This window comes from Plectropomus leopardus, chromosome 17 (assembly GCF_026936395.1).
Source record: "Plectropomus leopardus strain MGB_pleo_1.0 chromosome 17, ASM2693639v1, whole genome shotgun sequence".
Classification (NCBI taxonomy): Eukaryota; Metazoa; Chordata; class Actinopteri; order Perciformes; family Serranidae; genus Plectropomus; species Plectropomus leopardus.
The window spans coordinates 17127485-17144002 of NC_142192.1; the positions used below are offsets into that span (position 1 = coordinate 17127485).

At 39.5% G+C, this 16518-nt stretch overlaps 1 protein-coding gene across 1 annotated transcript in view; it reads left to right on the top strand.

The window, feature by feature from the left end:
* The first annotated feature begins 5697 nt into the window (after window positions 1–5697).
* adgrb2 (adhesion G protein-coupled receptor B2) overlaps window positions 5698–16518 on the top strand; it is a 303815-nt gene continuing 292994 nt past the window's right edge. Inside the window, exons 1-2 of the mRNA XM_088089892.1 lie at window positions 5698–5810; window positions 9103–9186. The gene's annotated coding sequence lies outside the window, so the exon portion shown is untranslated. The remainder of the gene's footprint in view (window positions 5811–9102; window positions 9187–16518) is intronic.

The window sequence follows — 16518 nt, forward strand, 5'->3', positions numbered from 1 at the left end:
AAATACTAGTATGAACCTGAAACTGTGCATAATAGTTCCCCTTTGAAAATGTAATTAACAAAACTGAGGGAAAAAGGATACTTTGGGCAGTGAGTGTGTTTGGGTTCCCAGTTAAATTGTATGAGTGCTGTGAATTGAGTCAATACACAAGTTTCTTAGGTATACTCTAACAATCTTATGTAACCTGGTACAGCTCATTCATTTCCATCCTTTCTCTTCCCCCTTCTCCAACCAACTTCCCTTCTCAAAAAGGCAACAGATGTCACCAGTTTATGTAATGTGCTGATTTGCATATTGACAGTGTCACTGTCCAGAATACACTGTCTGTGGGAAGTGCAGTTATCATTAGCCATCTTTGGATTAGACAGGCAAGTTAAAATTGGCATCGGCTTCACTTATCTGCCAACAAATTATTTGGGAGTTACCATAGTAACATTTTTCCCCTTTTTTCAGAGACAAAGTTTTCAGTCACTAGTTGCTTTTGAGACTAAAAGCACAAAAATAAACACAAAATTTCTCGATTTAATGAAAAAATTATCAATTTGGCAGCAGTTGAGGGAGTTTCAAAAGCGTACTGAGCCAAAGAGCTTAATTTGACTCCATGAAAGTTAGAGAGACGACAGAATGCATCTCAATGGCTGTTTTAATCAGTTTCATGCTGCAAAGTTTACCTGAGCTATTGTTAGTAGACCTTCAACTGCCATCTGCTTGCTAAGTAGCTGCTTGCTGACCTTTTCTGACATCGTTTTACATTAAGTTGTTGTTTGAAGTAATAATTTATCATATTTGATCACTATGTTGCTGATAACAATCAATTTAGTTGCACAGATGACACAAGCTTTGTGTATTTTTGCTCCCGTTGCATTTATTCAATGATGTAGCCTTTTGTTGAAACTGAAGTGGAATTCAAATTACTTCAGTCCGCCCACATGTTTGACACAGACTTGATTTGACAAAGTAAAAGTTCCAGTGATGTGTAAACTTGTCTGACACACAGACATAAGGTGAACATGAGTGCAATGACAGATATTCCTCAGATTTGCTGGTTTGATTGGACCTGACACCACTGTGCTGACATTTGGCAAGGACAATTGATTATTCAATAACTCCTGTCAGACTGTGATAGATCGCAAGTGAATCACAGACAAGTTGCGTTGTCTGCAGCTTTTGCTTTTTGCAGTTGCAACATGCTGTGCTTTAGTATGCTGGTAAATGAGTGTCATTTACAGCTGCAGTCGCCTGAGATCAAGGGATTTCTCTGCTCGCTGCAGTCACTGTAATGCACAATGTATTTCTTACATATTATCATTCAATACTCATAATTACGCTACAATGTTTCTCTTCGACGTGTGACCCCTAACCCGTTGTGGCTACATATCATGTCTTGATATATTGTCCAACTGGATCTCCCGGTTAAATCCCTCTATGATGGTGAAATATGAGTACAAAGAACAATTAGCCCAAGTCTGTCACGTTATTGTTATAATGATTGCTATTTTAGTACAATGTTTGTGTTTAATATTCATATTCGAGCCAATGATGGCTGCAAGAAGAGAACCAGCAGAGCTGTGTCACTGTTTGTGTGGAAAATGTTAATTTGGTACTGCTCAATGTTTAATTCGGTTTGTTTAAGCTCTTGAACAAATCTTCTGAGCTTGTGTCCTCTTTTTATCATTAGTGTCCAAACGCTTAAGTTCCCACACCACAAATTAATTATAGCACACTCACAAATGCCCCCCAATGTGCCATCATTATACATTCTTTGAAATGTAAACAACGATTAAACCAACTTCCGAGTGCTTTGGAGCTTGGTGAAGAGCAGCATAATATAGACACAACATTTTAATTTTAATGCAGTTTACAAAAAGAAAACAGCGGTCACTTACTCTGCTTAGTTCTTTGCTTGAAAGGGTTAGCTATTTTTTTTCTGCCCTGATATAGACCTTAACAAATGGATCTCGTATGACACAGAACTGACCATAAATGCTGTTTCTTAGTCACTGTTATTGTAAGGCCGAGGATCTTCTTGGTTTTAACTTGAGTTTTGCATTTGTGTGATGACTGCCTTACGCATCATGCATCAGTTTGGAGCATTGTTCATGGACATCCTGTAGAAATTACTGAGAATTAATGTTTAAAAAAAACATGATCGGTAGGGGCACTTTTGGCAGAACGAGAAAAGCATTCTGGCTATTGTCATAATGGTCTCAGAACTAAGAATATAAGAACCCCCCCCACTCCCCCTCGTTTTACTATGTATATTGTTTACAACACGTAAATTCAGAGGCTCTATACAGTCTGAGTTCTCTGGTGTGCCTTCTAGTACAGATGTTTTGGATTTTGGGCCATATACAGAAAAACACAACAGTTCTGGCACCAAATAATTGTTGAGTTATTGAACAGTTTCATGGCAAGAAAATCAGTGTTTCTGAACCAATAAAGCCCATTTGTAATAACAATTTTATTGTCCATCAAACTATGCAACCCTATTTAACAGTTTAATGTTTGATATTACAATAGTTTATTGGTGTGCTTTCATGTTACAAAAAGTACATCTTTTGTCTTTCAGGTCCGCCACCATGACTACTGAGATGAAGGTTTTTATTGACTAGTAAGCAGTTGTTGTAGGTGAAGAAGCAATGTATAGTGTTTAAATTAAGAAGTGCCATGACAGGGCTTGCTTGTAGTTGTTGAAGATGGCAGTGATGTCATTTTAAAATAGGCTGTGCAGTGTACATACAGTGGAATTTATTAGAAATATGCAAAAGCCATATTCTAGTTTATTTAAAAAAAATTTATTGTTGGCCGTTTAAAAACAGGCAACAGGTCGGTGTTGGGATGTGGGCTGTAGTTTGGCCACCCCTGCCCTCGCAGAATCCTCCAGTAACATTTGAAAGGGACAATGTGAACAATTCTTTCCATGTTGCAGCCAGTTGTGTATGTGAATGTGTAATTAAAAAATAAGTATATTTCCAGCCTTAGACGTCCTCCCAAGACAAATAACAGCATTGTTTGTTTTAGCCAGTACCCCAGAATTACATTTGTTTGTGTTAAAATAAAACTAAATCCTCTATTGATTGCAGGACTTATGACTACTATGTGTTTTGAGCAAAGGAGTAAGTCTGGTGAGGCTATTTTAGAGCAACAACTTCCACATATGAAGGACATTGAATTGCATGGATAGGTCAAGAAAACATGTGACTTTGCCATAGCGAGATTGTTTTTTATTTCAAATAACCTGCCAACAGTCAACGTTTTTCTTTTAACCATGACAACCTTAGTCTCCTAACTTAAACTTAAGTCTTTATTATTATTTTCTTAGCTCCAAGTTGTTCTATAATAACACAAACCACGATTTTTCCCAACACCTACTGTAACCAAGTCATGTTTGTGCCTAAACTTAACCAAACTATATCCATAGCGTTGTCAGATCATATATGACCAATTCATTTTTCCATGTCTATCAATTTTGGAAGGTACAGACAAACAAGGAACCATAACTGCGATATTTCCAAAATCCTACTTTTAGTCACCATGCATAGATATTGTAAGAAGTGAGAATTTAAAAAAAAATTAGCTTTAGATGTACAAAATGTGTTATTGAATGTAGTAAGGCGATTTATGGAATCACCAAATATTGGAATTCATGTCCAACCATGTGGTGAAGTTTCATACAGTGCAGATTTTGAGTACTGGAATCGGGAGACAAAAGTGGGATTCATGACAGGGTACTGATTTTTATTTATGTTTGTTGTTATGAAGCAAAATCCATTTTTCCATAATAGTTAGATCTGGTTAAGCTAAATTTCCTGGCTTTGTTTCAGCCCTAGTATTCCAAAGAATAATATCTCTCTCTCAGTTGTATTTGTGCATGCTGGTGCAGAAGATTTATGTATAGATGTAAATATAGTCAGGTTTTGCCGACTATCCTGCAAATAGCTGGCACCATTTTCATGTTGTTCAAGCCGTAATTACATTTACCCCATTTCCCCGATCACTTCACTTGATTCTCATGACCACTGCAGCTCAGAAAGTCAAATAAACTCCAGCAGCATTTTATGATAAATGGGTTTGTTTTCCATCCAGATACAGTATTCCTCAGTAGTTCTGTACTCTGCCCCCGTCATAGCTGAATAAAGAACTGCCTGGATGTGCATTTCAAAGGCTTCAGCATCATAAAAGGAAGCGTCAGGCTTGGATGAAAGCTTCACTGTTGACTGAAACATCCAGTGCCATCCCTTTCCCTCCGATGATGACATATGTTCTAATCATTGGGTCATGTCACATCTGATGCTCTCACCGACATCAGAAGTCCCACGTTGAGATGCAGAAATTCTCAAAGAAGCAGAGGAAGGAGAAGGGGAACCAACTTCCTGGATTAGTTATGTCAGGGAGGAGAAGACAACGTTTGACGTTTCCTTCTCTGCTCTCCCGTTTTTGAAGCCCTCTGGGATACAAGGATGGATGTATAGCTGCTCTCTACCTCTGATTAGGGGACATCTATTGGGAATGAGCGAGTGCAGAAATGGATTTTATTTATGTATTTATTTGCAAGGCAGAGTCATAAGGGAGAGTGTCAGGAGCGTAGGTCTCAAGCTAGTGCGATGCATTTTTTCACAATATTAATAGGTTGCCCGGCACTGAGAAACCTGGCCTAGTTAAAGCCCCTTGAATGGGTTTTGTTACCATATGCTGTGCTGAGTCGATTTTTGGGCCTTGGATTGAAATGCCGAATACTATTAAAACATCAATTTCTTTTGACAGGATTGCAACACTTTGTTTAAGAGTTTTTTTTTTCAACACATACTCACTCTCAATTTGTCAAATATTCAGGCTTGGTCACTGGCCTGACAAGTCAAACTCTGATATTCTAGATACTCCGCCAGCACCAGTTTTTGACATTTAATGAGTGAGTGTCAATATATAGGCTACTCTATACCTGCATTGTGTTTTTTGAAAATTAACTTCTCTTTTCATAGGAAATGTACAGTTTTCACATGTGAAATGCATAGTCTCTTTTAATACTGTACTTGTGTCCTATACTGCAGTGTTCATCGTCTTCATGGTGCAAGTTCTGATGGTGCAATTATTGTGACTGTCATGACCTTTTGATGGTGATGTATAAGACATTGGAATATGTTAGAATTAGGTGATGTCGTCATATTCAGTGCTCACTAAATTATTACACACCCTAAGGAGTTATGGTGGACACTTATTAATGTTGTTTTTACACTTGCTGCATCACTAATTAGCCTCTTGTGGCAAATAATGAAATTGAATTGAATTAAAAATAAACTTAATTTAGGTTAAAAAAAAATGCTTTTAGGTTTACTTCCTTAGGTTTTGGTAACAAAAACACATGGTCAGGTTGAGGAAAACATGGTTTGGCTAAAAATAAGTACATTTGTTAAACGTCACATGATCTAATTTACATCATGAGTGGACACTGCAAATACTATCACACTACATTTTATTAAATTAACTTGATTGACTTTTGGTTTAAGCAGGGGACGCTCTTAACTCTATAGCAGTTGCTGGGAGCATCACAAAATGCAAGCGTCCGGTGTGAAAAAAGGCTCCTATTTTGACAGTTGTGATCATTATTAATACCAGTCAGGTATTCTGTTTTAGTGGTAATGCACCTTTATGTTTGATGCAGTGACGTAGCGGTCAGGTGACCGGTGACGTCATCACGGCAGCGATTCCGAGGTACGTCAACGCCGTGCTTTTTATGTGGTGTGCTGGTTGAAAGAGGAATTGTCAGCATGGACAACATGTTTTTCTCCCTTGAGTTTTCGGCAGTGACAGCAGTAAGTTCATATAAATTGTCTTTTGTTACGCTTTTATGGGCATTCAAATGCAGTTAAAAGGAGTTTAGTTTTATCACGAGTGGTTATAAAGTAACCTTAGTGCTATTAATACATGTTGCTTTTGTTAGCCAAGCAACATGCTATCAGACATAGGCGACGGCAGGGTGGAGCTTGGTTGGGCTACAGCCCTACCAGAAATTGCCTTAGCCCCACCTTCGTCCTACCATTGAACAACCAAGAAAAGTACCATATCAACTCCTTTAATTGTCATATATGTTTGCCTCTCCCACTGACAAGGTCCAACAGCGCCTCCCCATCCTAACAGAGTAATGCAGTGTGTTGTCGACAGCTTCTCACATTAAACTGACCCCAGTACAGGAGTAGAATCGCTCTTCATTCATTAAATTTCCTGACTGGTAACCAACGTAAGTTTATCACTGACTTGAGATCAGTGCGAAAGCGCGGACACGTCGCGTCACTGACGTCACTCGCGTGCGGCCGCACCTTCACCAGCTCACATTTACCGCTTACTGTCGTCAAAACTAGCTAGTAGCTCACGGAGTTTAAGTTGGTAAATTTAAATGTCAAAATGGACCGTTTCATTTTCAAACGCCCACGGAGTGCGGGGTATGATGGATATTTTTTTCATCCACACCTGAGGAGCAACAGGACAGGGAGCAGCCCGCTTTCTCCAGCGGCCAGAGCGAGTGAGTTTAAACCTATATAAATCTGTTAAATCTCTCTCTGGTTGCTGAGAAGGCGGTATAACTTTTCATGCATTCATATTGAAATTTTGACGTTGATTTTAGCCCCACCAGTGTATGGATCAGCCCCACCTTTATATAGCCAAAAAAAAAAAAAAGTCTGCCGTCGCCACTCTCATCAGGTGTGCTTTGTGGATGGATCAATTAATAATTTTTTGGATAATTTAAGTTGTATGTGAGGCTGTTTTTTTTTCTTTTACATTGTTGTATGATGCACTGTATGTGCAACCTTACACTGAACAGTATTGTACTCATTATTTTATTTTGTTTATTGACAAAAACCACACACTTGCAAACAAACATATTCTGAACACAAGCATGTTGAACCCTACATCAGTCCCGACTCTGGTCCTCATTTCCTGTGTAAAGTACAAAAGTCTGTGATGTTCCTGCTGAAGATTCATCCTGGCTTTTAAGTCTTGTTCTGGCAAACACTCCAGGGCCCTATTTCAGAAAGCAGGATTAGTGAAAACTGAGTATGTTGAGCCTGAAATGAGGAAAACTGAGTTTTCTGTTTCACAAAACCAGCTCAGCATCACCCTGATTCAGTTACTATGGCAACATTCTCTGTGAAACAAGCATGTCCTCTTAGCCTGAGACTGATCACCTGCTGACCGAGGAGCAGGGAGAATAGACACAGCGGGTCGTTTTCTCAATGAAATTGTGGACTTTTAGGCACAAATTAATTAAAGGCTGTTGCGTCAGGAGAGGGGGATTAGACCCGTTTGAGTGCCCAATCATTCCCGCAGGAGGATCTATATGAAAGAAACCCTGTCACTTAAAAGTCTGTCATTTATCTGAGTGATCCTCTCCACTCACATATATAAATATTACACATCTTGGATTTGCACTGCTATAAGAGGATATAGCAAATTACATTACAAGAACATTATTAATGTATACAAACTTTCTACATTTTCTGAATATTAGACACAACACAGTTTGCCTTTTTCTATTGAAAATAATTTAATAAACTGACTATGGTCAGTGGTGAAATGACGTTCAGAATCCCGATGATTTTTTTTTTACTGACTATTTGACGACATTTATTTAACATTCACATTAAGGCCATAATTTAACTGGCTTTGCAAAAGTGACAGATCTTTTGAAATGTGCAAATAAAGGCGTTTAACGGTGTTGGAAAACTACACAGACTATTTTCAATTTATAGCGTTAAACTCATATATTTAAATTGGGTATCAAACCCTGCATGCCCAATAACAGGCCTAGTGTCTGATCCTCTACACCATCATCTCTTTACAGTGCTGCTTATGTCTGTATCACAATTTATACTTCTTACCTGTATGTGCGTATGTAAATGAGGTTACAGTGAGAAGCGTTATTTCTTTATTCGACATTGACACCTTCTGCCTTCACAATGTCCTGAAGCTTCTTGTTGGCAGCTGACAGCATGTAGATTTCTCTTTAATCACATAAGAAACATAACATGCAGTGGAAATATGCCTTTCTGTTCTAACTTTGAGGAAATGTCTGTACTAGTCAATATTTTTCTCTTTCAACCTGCAACCGAACAAATCGGTGAAATGATCAAACAAATGTGTGATTAGTGACTCGTATGTTGTGATGGCACTTTAGGTGGTTGAATAGAGGGCTATATTCTCGCTGAATTAATATAGCCTAGATATACTGAATATTCATGGTCTACTTTATATCGCCCACTTTTTAACTAGAAAGTCGTGTCTCGGTTCTTTTGGGAAACAAGACACACATGTCACTGACTTGCCATTATATTGTGAAAGTGATTAATGAATGAGTGGACCTCATAAACTGGTGCATTAACACACTCTGCAGTCTTTCCATCATGCCATCTCACGCTGTGTAGCTGCTTCAGCCATATTAATTTTTTTTTTAAGTGTCTCTAATTCAGTTGGGGAAAAATAAGTAGCTGCTTTTAACTCCGCCTCCTGCCATTGTGACTCGTGTGTGCGGTTCACTGTTGATGGCTTTTTTTGATCTCCCCGTGAATGCGCCTCTCTCAGGCTGAACGCACTCAGAGTTGACTGATGTTATTCTGATCAGCTGTTCTGAACTGAAAACTGAGTTTCTCTGCTCAGGCTCAGTCAACGCGGAGGTTGGGATTAGGCTCAGTGCTTGTTTAACCCGCTTTCTGAAATAGTGCCCAGATTGAGAGTGGTTATAAAACATGACTGGTGCGTCACAGCTCTACAACTCCACAGTTGTCTAACCTACACCTGGTGCATCTCATACTGGCCTTGCTAAAGGGTGCCTTAGTGTTTCCAGTGGTTCTTACCAAGTTGGTTTCCTACTGCATACATTTCCAAATTTAATTTAGTATCTTACTGTTTCACTGAAAAATTTTGCATGCACAATTTTAATTCGCAAGTTTTTGGATTCTTGGATAATTACCAAACTGTGTTAAATCAACCACTTGCTATGCAACTGTTCTGGTCTTGAAATTACCACTGTATCCTCCACCTGTTATTTTCTCAAAATATTATCATTTAATTCTCAAAATGTGTGGGTTTATTTGTTATATTTTTTAACAGTGGCCATAATGCACGATGGGATCCAAAGGCAGACCCAGGAAATAAAAAACACGCAGAGTTCAACATTTTGTTTTCCCTGGACAAGTAAGTGCAATTTACATGATGTGGTTTTTGTTATGCAGAATATGAGGCTAACTAACCACAGGATGGTGTGTGTACCTTTGGAGTTCTGAGCTTGAATAATCCAAAGCCCAGTTGATTCATAATGCCTTTTCATTATATACTGAGGTCTACAGTAATGCTTGTTGCCATGCTATACCAGAGCAGCAGCATACTGACACTAAGGTCACCTGTCTTAGTTAGTTATTTATGTCTGTGCATATAAAATCAACCCAGATACTGCATGTATAGATACAGAGCCTGCAAGGTATGAATGCAAATGTTTCGTTATTATAAATGCACCTCCAATACTTTGTGCTCAGTCGAAGATAGGCTGACCTCTTTAACCATATCCAGATGGTGACGGTACTAATTTAAAAGGGAAAAGTAGGTACACTTTTATGATGAATGGTATTTCCCATTTATAGCTCAACAGCTGGCTGGTACAGACACATCCAACCGCAGTGTTACATCCCTACAGTGCCACTGCTTGCTATTTAATTGCCATAACAGTCACTGTATGCTCATCCTGCCTTTACTAACTATGGATTATTCCAGATGAATATGTTCCTTTAGACCGATGTTCTTTGTTAAACGGTGAGTTGTATATATTGGTCATGCTCCCATTTTCTTCAGGTTTGGATGTGATGAATGAATGAAAAGAATAGTAACTGGCTCAAATGCTGAACAGTGAAAGAGAGGATGGCAGATTGATCTCTCTCTCTCTGTCACAGTCACACACACACACACACACACACACACAGTAATACCCACCTGTTAAAGCCAGTGCCAGCATTCACTGCAGGAACATGAACACATAAACACACACAGACACACACCCCATCTTGGCCACGGTGCACCTGATCACAGCCCACACATGGAGAAAACATACACATAGCTCCCATTGCCAAAAGAATCACAGCGGGTTGTGTGAGAGCAGCGGATGACTAAGGCAGGGAAAAAAAGGAAGTCAAAGCCTTTTAGCGAGCAGAGAGGAAGAGAGCAAAAACACTCGCCTGGTTCTTTGTTGTCTGCAGAGCAGAGTAAACTACATTGTGGTCGCTCCGCTGTCTTATACTTTTACACATTACAACAACTCTGTGTCCCGGCGGAGTTTTCTCTTTTCCCTAAGCATTTGAATATTCACATCTTGCAATATGTGTTTTGTTCTAGGTAGGGATATGTGGAGGCAAATATAGATGAGGTGCATTTTTAAAAGACCTTTTTCTGTACTTTCTTTTCTGACTTCTCCATACCCCCCAGCTAACCCTCACATCCGCTCGCCTACGTGAGCAGGTAATAACTCTCTGCTCCCTATTCACCTTTTCACCTCTCATAAGGTTCAAGTACTGTGGCACTGTGTGTGCTCAGTGCCAGATACCGCTCCACCACTAACCCTATGACCTTTTCCTGCGACTTGCATGCACACACACATGAGTAAACAGCCATTGCTGGTGCACACACTGAAACATTCATATGCATGAATGTGTGCACATGCGTGTCATCCCTTCTTATGGGTACTGCTCTAGTCGTAGTGGCATACGGCTGCAGCTTCTTAAGGGACATGATGTCCACTGTGGACGCACACACACACACACACACACACACACACACAGAAATCTCTGTGGTCTTTCTTGCATCACTGCTTCTTGTCCCTGAGGGAGAAATCTCCCTATGTCATGACGAGAGCAAACATTCTTTCTCACAAACATTTAAATACATTTGTAGATACAGTTGTGTGCGCTCATTTTTCAAACTTGAGTGTGAACATGATCATATTAATACGTTCAATTAGCACAATCAAAACATGTTTTCATAAATTACTCCCGGCTAATCCGCAATAGGGTGTGATCACGGCTTTTGCTGTGTGAACATTAGCAGTATGCGTGTGTCTGTTGCAACAATCCGAGGTGTAATTCACCGTTTGCAGTGTTGGTGAAGCTTTAATTACATGATTAGGTGGTGAGAAAAACCAACATAAGCCTGATTTACTTAAGACAGGTACACATGAGCACCAACTGCATGGTTATAATATACTTAACTTCAGCTCAAATATAAAACGATGGAAAGCGTGAAGGAATTTTTGTATCATAAAGAAATGATGCATTAGTTTTATGTTTTATTTATGCATTGACATGAAGTTGACTTGAGAAGCGTAAGAGCCCTTTTCACATGGCATGTTTTATGTTGAGAGGCTCCTGCCTGTCTGGATGATAACATGTCGACCTTGCTGTTGCTCCTGAGTTACACACACTGTCTGACTCTCATCTGGTGACATCATAATCGAGGACCTGAATGACATGGGATAGACGCTGCATCAGTCTGAAATGAGAAGTATTAGTAGTATGTCTCTGTAGCTCTGTCTCCTAGAAATGGATGTTTAATTTAATTTGATTTTTAATTCAATTTAAAACAGTAAATGCGTTTTGAGGGAAATGTAATGCTAAGCGAATTACAATTTTGATTAACGTGATAAATTTGGTAAATTAATGTACCTGGCAAGTCAAAAAAATGTTGATACTTAACCATGGACTGTATAAAATAACGCATGTAGCTGCTGTGATGTCATCTGTTGGTTTGTGTACTGCTGTCTTTAAGCCTCAAGTTTGGCATCTTGGTTTTTGGAGCCAGAGGTCACCATTTTTGGACGAGCGGGTGGAACGTACGTACACCTTGCAGGCAGCCTGTCACCAAAGTGACCCTCCACTTAAACATGCCTACGTTGTTGGGCCTTCGTAGAATGTAAACGGGTGAGTTTAATAACAAATAACTCCTCGTACTGTTGTTAGGAATGTTGAAATTTGCTTTTTTTCAGACATTTTTACATGGGTGTCATTGGGGATTGACTCTTTCTCTGAGTCGTCATCAAGTGGCTGTTAGAGGAACTACAGTTTTAGCACTTTGCATTTTTCAGCCTCAGAAGTTTTTGCTTCTACTGAATGCATCTGCAAAATGTTAACTGACAATGTATCTTATTTTTTTTGTAACAAAATGGGGAATCTTGCAATACAGTATCTACTTGTAGTGATTATAGCATTATTTTTTTATTATTACCTTTTTTTTTAATCATTTAACCAAAATCACAACATTTCCATAACCTTAACCAAAAGGTTTTTGTTGCCTTAACCTAAGACAGGAGTTCTGGGGTCAAGGTCCTGCACTTGGTTTGGCAGTACATGAATGTAGTGTTTTATTGCCTGAAATAATCATCTATAAACATAATCCACGTAGCAATTAAGTTGCCACAGCAACGCATTTAAGAAAACAGATAAGAAATGTAATTTTTTAGCAGACAAGGCTGGTCTCTGTTCAGGCTCATGTGCAATGCCAAATACTTTTCTTATATCAGATTTTTGTTGTAGATAAACTTGTACAAAGAACTAAGGTTCGTGGAGTTTATGTTGTTATTTTTCAAAATTACGTTTCAGAGGGAGCCCAAAATTCTTGACAAGCACATTTGTTATTTTTTGTGAAACCAAAATGTTTCTCTCTACTGTATCTTGAAATAGAGGAAACTATTTATGTGTGGGTGTGTTTGTGTGAGTGAATAGGAAAAAGTACAGCTAAGTCATTTATAATGTTCTGTGAGAAAATAAACATCAAGCAAACTTTCCCAAACTCCCAAGCCCGGTAGGTGCGTCTATATATTTACATATTGTTAGCTCGAAAAAGTACAAATTCATATATTTATTTAGTTGTTTTTTATACCTAGGAGTATTGAAAAGAGGAAAGTTAATTATATTGCATTGTTACCATGGTGACAACAAACCAGTTGATTCATCTCCTGATATGTTGCCAGCGAGTTCAGTTTTGAGTGCGCTGTGGGAAATGGAGTCTGCAGGTAGTGAATTACAGCACTGGTAGATGCACCTCCCAGCCAATAATAACTTAAATTCTAACTTGCATAATGAGACTGACTTTATTTAGGCAACCCGAGTGGAACAGTCATGGTAAATAAATAAAAGAAAGAAGCAGAAAGAAAGTGCAGAGACCGCTCAAAGTAGGGTACATTCATCACAAGTGTCTGACCCAATACTGTTCATCAGGCGGACCTGAAAAAGGGGCTTAGGACTAATAACCTTGTGTCACGCAGAAAAGATTTACAGGGACCTTTGAGCCAAGTTGTGGGAAAACTATTATGCAAATTTTGCACATTATCTCGCCTTTCCTGTCTGCTCCATCACCAGAAAACTGTCACTAATGTGCTCCGCCTGCTGTGTGGGCTACGTACAGACAGGATGAGACAAACAAATACAAGCAAACAGGCAGACATGAGTAACTTCATGTTTTGTTTTTTTTTCTCCCTCTGTCTCTTTCTCTTTCTTTCTATTTGTCTTACCGGGTCTTTCATCCTCACACATAGAGACACTTTGTCAGACTGATGCATACTCATGCAAACGCACGGCGTAAACAAAAAGACAGAGTGCAAACAGAAAGAGAAGTGAAAGATGCTCTTTGTGCAACCCCCGTCTACATGGACAGATATGAGCATGTGAGCACAGAGGCGCCCCGGTAAAGCGGCACTCACGGAAGCATACAGGAACAAATAATCATATAGCGGTGAGTAATCAGGTCTGTGTGCGGTTCTAATTACACTCGCATCTGGCATTTAGTTACTCATGATTAGCCAACCACACCAGGATAAACAAGCCCCTTGGTGTCATCTCGGCACTAACAAGGGTGGCACAAGGGCAAGCACAGAGGGCAAACATGCATTGAGAGGACAAACTAAAAATGTCTGCAAAAAAGGCCCATCGTGGAGTACGAATTTTACTGCCCCGTAGCCAAACGATGATATATCTGTATTAGGTTGAAAAGGTTAACAATGCATGCCAATGACTCAACAATTACTTTGCCGTGTTTCGAACCTTCAAAACTCCCTCTTGAGCCTTTGCTGTAAAACAGATCAAAAACAATCCCCGTCTTGCACCCACGTACTCATATCTTCAGCTCCTCAGCGAGACGCGCCGTGCTCCAAGTGAACAAAGGGTGCTGCAAAACATTTTCAGATAAGCAGCCCAAAAAGCCTTATTCTACTGCAAATGACAGAGCAACAGTGTTATGCGTCGTGATCACTTACACTCGACTCAGAGTTTCTGTTTGAATGAAGACGTTTTGTTCTCTGATTAGCTCGCTCACTTGTCTCTGTTGTGACTTCATTGTTACAGGTCAGTGAAGCGTGAGCTGGCAGCAAGGGGTGGGAGGATGAAGTGGTGTCACAGGTTTGAGTGGGGAGAGTCGGGTCTTGTTGGTGTTGTTACATTTGCTGGTGATCACAGCTAAAGGTCAAAAGGTCACACATCACAAAAAGCTAAGTTGTGAAATCAAAATTATTTTTTTTCCCCTTTAAAGATGTGAAATGACTTTGCTAATTTCTGAGACATTTTCAGAATATATTCCGGGAATAAGGTATGTGTCAACAGCTTGACACAGTAAAACTTGACACTTTTCTTGTGAAAGCATCTTAAAATAAACAGGTTTGCATTGGAAGCAAGTGCAGTTATTTCACCTTTTTACTTTAAAAAAATCTATCTCAAAGCTGAACTTTGAACTTTCAGCAGTTGCAGTTTTCTGTGACAGCTATTCCAAAAATAAAACCCCCAGGAGCCAAATTCAGGTCAATCCTTCTATCATATAGCACTGCTATATTTCATACCTACTCTGTTGTCAGGTAGGCTTTTCTGATATACAAACTCTTCAGTTTCAACCACGATTAAGATTGCATCACACTTTTAACTTACGTCATAGTTGAAGCAGCTGGCTAAATCTTTTGGCAGGAAGGAACAGGCTAGGAAGGGAACTGCTAGCTTGCTTGAGCATACTCTTGCCTCGTTAAGTTGTTTCTTGAAAGTAATGATAAAATTAGCTTAATTTAGTGTTTAGTGTCTTTGAAGGTGAGCTTTTTTTGTGGACATACACTGACAACACGAACATGCCCTGAGTGGTTACATTGCAGCCTGTTTAACAGCTGCCAACTGCATTGGGCTCGCTTAGTACCAGACCAATTTTAAAAATCGCTGTTCCACTTAGACACAGCACGGAGCAGGTTTTGCAACACCAAACTTACCCTTCAAGTAATAAGTATTATTCTAATTCTTAAGATTTTTAAGTCTCACTAGTGAAGCCCAGTGCTTGATGAGGTTGTGTAGTGGATACTGAAACAGATTTGATTTGCAACTGCAGGATTAAATTCGGTTTGATGTTGGTTGGCGTGGCTTGTAGCTAGACCACATGCAGACTGGACTTAAAGCTGAAACAGGAACTTGATTGTGCAGGATGATTATAGAGCAAAGTGTTTAACTCTGGGATGGCGGAAAGAGAAGTTGATTATTTGAGCAAGAGCTAGTGGGAAATTTGACATGAGCCCTCACTGCGATGATGACAGCTGCAGAGACGAGGGAGCAGGAGCAACACTCTTGGAGTGAATTACACTATTTGACAGGAAAATTAATACAAGATATGTCTGCCAGGCATTTCTGATACAGAGAAGCCTGCGCAGATTCAGCTGAGATTCCCTCCTAGATTTGGCCCAATTTAAGTTGTTTGACTCAGTGCATTAATTCAGCAGTGCCTCAGACATTGAAGCCTGTTTCATCATCTTGAGTCACAGCCTGAACTCTTTGACACCTCTAGCTGGTATGTGTCACTGAGGTGGTTGTGGGCTAATCAAAAGGGCTCTGACGGGATTGGACAGGGTGTAGTGAAAGGACTGAGAGGAACAGGACATCCCAATAGGATATTGTTGAACAAGACAATGACTGCATTTACATGCACAAAACAGTCTGTTTTTTCTGAAAAAGACAATATTCCCCTTAAGCTGTTTACATGGCTAATGAAACTGAATATTCCTGCAACACTTCCATTTCCATGCAGCCCTGCGTCTTCCGATTAACATGCACTAACATGCTTTTTTATCAAAGTATGGAGAAGTAGAACCACAGGAGCCACTTGTCATTTTAAATCATTGCATCAAAATAGGGCTTTTTTTCACAGATTCCTACCGATGGTGGACTCGGTGGACTCTTTCTCTCCTTCCTTTACCTTAATGAAAGATCAGTGCTGCGATATTTGTGCATATCCAAAAACCTGTTGATATCCAAGCCTCTCATAAAGTTTAAAAGCAGGTGTGTTTCTCTTCCCGACCAGAAATGTGTGATTTTCTTTTGCATGCATCTCAACCCCAAAGCTTTGCAAACTGTTGGCAAGTTCATTTGTGTACAACGTATCCATGACAACACACAAAGCCGCGCGTAAACAGATGAGATGCTGTGTGTCTCAAACTGCAGTAAAAACCCCAGTTTTTACCCCGGACACATA